General features: G+C 54.2%; 1 protein-coding gene across 2 annotated transcripts in view; it reads left to right on the forward strand.

The window, feature by feature from the left end:
• Positions 1-3,884: 3,884 nt before the first annotated feature.
• Positions 3,885-4,622, forward strand: part of PDE8A (phosphodiesterase 8A) — a 144,496-nt gene continuing 143,758 nt past the window's right edge. For both annotated transcript variants that reach the window (XM_010841092.1, XM_010841093.1), the window contains exon 1: positions 3,885-4,489. The gene's annotated coding sequence lies outside the window, so the exon portion shown is untranslated. The remainder of the gene's footprint in view (positions 4,490-4,622) is intronic.

The following is a 4,622-nucleotide window of genomic DNA, read 5'->3' on the forward strand; positions in this document are numbered from 1 at the left end:
GGAAGGCCCTGTGAATTTTTCCTGAGACACCACCTTCTTTGCTGGCACTACCCTGTGCTTCTTTCCCCTGCACACACCTGAACAAAGCACTTCTCAGAGGAGGGAGGCAGAACCAGCTGCAGAACTTGTGGGGCCCAGTGTGACAGGAAAATATGGGGCTTCTTGTTCAACACTTGTTAGGAATTTCAAGATGGTTGAGCATCAACCAAGACTGGGGCCTCTCTAAGCATGGGGTCCTGAGGGTAGGGAACCTACCAAATTAGGAACCTCGGACAAGGAACTTACTCTGCAGTGGAAACCGACAGTGTCATTGTGGGGCTGGGAAGGTAGAGATGGGAGTTCCGAAAGGTCATGTTTTCAGCATCACAAGAAATTATGTCGAGAGTAGAGCAGTCAGGACTGTGAGATGGTCCTAGTGGCATCTGAGGCCCTGATCTGCGCTCCCTTTCCCTTCCTGTATTCTGAGGAAATGAAGCAAGAAGTACCTGGGTTCGATCCCTGGGTTGGGAAGATCCCCTGGAGAAGGGAATGGCAATGCACTCCAGTATTCTGGCCTGGAGAATCCCATGGACAGAGGAGCCTGGTGGTTTATAGTCTATGGGTTCACAAAGAGTCGGACACAACTGAGCAACTAACACTGGCTGAACTGGCAGAGTGTGGCTCTGACCTTTACAACCAGATACAGCAGTGTTTGGAATCTGAGACTGTTTCTAGTAGGTGGGAGAGGTATGACCCCCTGACCTGGTGGGAAAGTGTGGTTGGAGTCAAGGGTAGCGGGGAGACAGCACTGGAGGCCGAGCCCCCTTGTTGGGGAGTCTGAGATGGCAGGAGCGAATATGGTCATTCTGAGAAAGGGGTGCATAGTGGGTGGTCAGTTCTAAGCTCCAGGAGAATCCTGAGTACCAAGGTCCAGAGCCAGAGGAGAGAAGTGCTGGGGCGCGCCTGGGTTGTGGAGTCAGAGGACAGCATCCGGGGGCTTCTCTCTGCCGTCCTCACCTATGGGAACTGCTGCTCTCTCCTTGCGGTTCTGGCCTTCAGGGTGGATCACCCAGTCCCTTACCCGAGAAAGGCAGGAACATTCAAACACAGTACTCAGGGCTTGGGAGTACGGAGAGAGATGAATGTAAGCCGGCCAGGGGCCTGGAAAGGATGATCAACAGAAGTTTTGTATCTGGGGTGGCTAGATCCTCCCTACCCAGGTGCAGAGGGCGTGGCTAAAGGGTTCCCCCTTTCAATCGCACAGCTAACCCAGCTCTATGTTTTCATTTCCTTCCATCCCTTCTGGAGCTGGGATGGGATGAGAGGGTACATACCTTTTCACCAAACAATTCAACTTTTAGGAGTCCATCTTAACAGAAAAAGATGCATTCAAGGATGTTCACTGCAGCCCTGCTTGTGATACTCTAATAGCTGTGTGTGTGTGTGTGTGTGTGTGTGATTATTTAACGTAGAAACAGGTCTGGTAGCATATGGTCCAAACTGTTGACAATAGTTACCTCTACGGAAGGAAGGGAGTGGGGAAGGAAGAAAGGCTTTCCTTTGCCTCTGCACATTTTATATACTTCTGCTAAGTTTAATTTTTTTTTTAACTATTTTTCTAGCACATATGAACGTGATTTAAGAAGATTTAAAAATCACATTGTACAAAACCTTGCAATTTAGAGAGATGAACCGAAGTCTGACGCCACAGATGTATAGTGGTATGGATCCTCTGGGTAATTTTATTTCCTCCAGCAGTTTTTGGCAGTCTAGGGGCAGGCCTGCAGGAAGATGGTGTTGAAAGGACCCAGGAGAAGCTGGCAAAAGCTAAGACACAGGCGCTCAGTAATTATTCTGGGCATCTGACATCAGTTAGCCTATTTAATCCCTGAGGGGTAGATATCATTAATCCTAGATTTACAGTGAAGGAAAGTGGCTTGGAGAGAGGGCGTGTGGCAGGACTGGGATTCGCACCTCAGGGTGTGGGATCTCTCCCGCTCTTGGCTGCTTCCAGCCCAGTTCAGGGGAGGCAAGGAGAGGAGCGGAACACTGGGTGCCATGGCTGCCAGGAGCAGCCTTTGAATGCTGACTCCCGGGGGAGGAAATAAAGCCGGAGGGAGCACCAGTTGTAAAGAAAAGGATCAGCTTACGAGTGAGAGGCGAGGGAAATAAGCTGGTTTGGGTTTTACATGGAATAAAGCTGCGTGGAACGCTGCATCTTCATGTCTCTCATGAACTGGGGAGGGGGTCAGAGGACTGAGGAGTCTCTGGGAGTGGTGGGAGTGGGGGTGCCAGGCTGGCCTCTGTCCCTTGGCTGAGTCCTTTCCCAGTCCCGTAGACCTCATGCAGAATAAGAACTGAAGTCGACATTCATTGACAAGTTTGAGCCTGGTGAGGGGTCAAGCAGTCCTGTTTGGGGGTCCCTGCAGTTGTGGGGGAGAACGGATTGGGGTGGTGGGGGAGTATGTTCTCCTGCATGCCACCAACTTCCAGGTACCCACATGGCTGGGGGTGCTTCTCCTGTAGCAGGAGTGGGGTTGTGTGTGAGCTCTCTCCACACACATCCACATGGAGGGATTCTTCACAGGGGCTCAGGAGTCCTGGGTGAGCCAGTGAGTGGCACATGCCAGTGAGGTCTGGGTTAGTTCTGTCACCGTGACTCCTTTTGTGTCCGTTGTCACTGAGGTCTGGGGAAACTGGGTAGAGAAGTGTTCAGGGACTTTGAGGTTCAGATGATGGCCAGGGAAGGAGGGCTGTGGTGGAATTGATGCTAGGCAGTCGAAGCTGAGGTGAGGGGGGAAGCTGTGACTTCCTGGAGTGTTCCAGACTGAGTTCCAGAGTATGGATGAAAGTGAGTGGGGGGTTGCTCCTTGTGACCCCAGAAGTAGGCAAATGTCTCCCACCATTCCTGCCTTCTCCTACTTCATTCTTGGTTTTAGGTCTCTAAGTTTAGCATTCCTAAATTGCAGACCTGGAAATCAGTTAATGTGGCTATGCAACAGTTCTCTGAGAACAGAGGGTAAGTGACCAGCTCAGGACAGCACAGGGCAGCGCAGGAGGCCAGCTATGGATAATGGGATCAGGGTCAGCTGGGGGTAAGTGTCCTCACCCGTAATTAGAGCAGGGCTCAAGGATTTCCAGAGAGAGGCCAGGACAACAATGTCCTGTATTAGAAGGTGGGCCCAGGCGGCACCCTGGAGTGCTGGAAGGAGGCAAGGTCAGTGCTGGTAGTCATCAAGGCCAGACTTCTCAGTGAAGCAGGGCAGGGAGGACAGAGGATTTGAGACAGACTTTCAAACTCTGTGATGGTTGAAAGCATTTTCTTCACCAATTACTCTTTATTTAGAAGAGTCAGGTTCTGCCTGGAAAAATTACCTTCTAAATCCAGGAGCACTGAGGCAGAAAATACTGCAGTTTTGGTAGAATTACTGGTGATAGTAAAAATCATCCCTTGTGTCTTTTAAGACATCGTCATTAAGCCGTTGGTACTTTTATAAGGCAGGGAGGGTATTATGATTATTGCTAAATGTGCTTGAACTTGATAATGTAAATCATGTGCCAGTGGATTGGGCCAGCTAGGCTAATAAAGAGGGCCGATAGCGGTAGCGGGTAGCGGGAAGCTGCTGCCCGGTTACCAGGCCTTTCTGCTCGGCTGCCCTCGGGGAACTGCCCGGTGCCCACCTCGGGCCCTAAAGATCCCTGCTGGAGGGGGCACGGGGGCTGTGGATCTTCTGTTCCCTGGTACCCTGAAGCCTGAGCCGCCGCAGGGTACCCGGCGCTGGAGCCCCTGCGGGAGTGCCAGCGCCGCAGCAGGGACTCCAGCCCGGAATACCCCTCCAGGTCTTCAGAGTAGCCGGGACCAAGGCGGGAGTGGGCGGCACCTCAGGGTCGTTCCAGGGCCGCGCTAGGAAAGGTGTGGACGGCGGCAGAGGAAAGGGACTAGCGGTGCTGTGCCGGGGTCTCGGCTGACCGCGAGCCGCAGGGATGGAGGGGCGGGAGTGAGGGTGGGTCCGAGGTGGGCAACTCCAGGGTACGTGATGCACACCCAGGGGTGCCACCCTCCAGTTTATCGTGGGAGGAGACCCAGCACAGAGAGGCTAAGGGATTCGCCCAAGGTCACACAGTGACCGGGTGGCGATGTGTGTGGGGTGCCCTTCTGCCAACGCGTCTGGCGTCATCACAGGCCTCCTCTGGTTAAGGACGAGTAGGAGGGCATCCCCAGCCTGCCACGAAATGTGGCTTCTTGTCATCCCAGCCTCCCAGTCGCCGGTGTAGGCGGGCCTAGGGCTCCAGGTCTTGGCGCGCGAGGACACGGACTGAGCCGGAGTCAGTAACACCCGTCACCGCCCCCGCCCTCCTGGCTCTTGAATGGCTCAGTGACAGGGCCCTGACCGAAGTCACACATCTGCTAAGTTCCGAAGCCGGGATTCGAACCCTGCGGTATGGGTTTTAGTGGCCACAGGCCGGAGATCAAGACCACTGGCTCGGGGGTGACCACGTGCAGCCATGGGTAAGTCCTTTTCCCTCCGGCAGCCTGGCCGCGCGCCCCTCCCGTCGTGGCCGCGCATGCTCCGTGGCGGGCGGAGCCGGGAGGCGGCGGCGGGCACCCCAGCTGCTTTGCATTGACGCCAGCACCCGCTGGA

The sequence above is a fragment of the Bison bison genome, unplaced genomic scaffold (assembly GCF_000754665.1).
Source record: "Bison bison bison isolate TAMUID 2011002044 unplaced genomic scaffold, Bison_UMD1.0 scf7180017864155, whole genome shotgun sequence".
Lineage (NCBI taxonomy): Eukaryota > Metazoa > Chordata > Mammalia > Artiodactyla > Bovidae > Bison > Bison bison.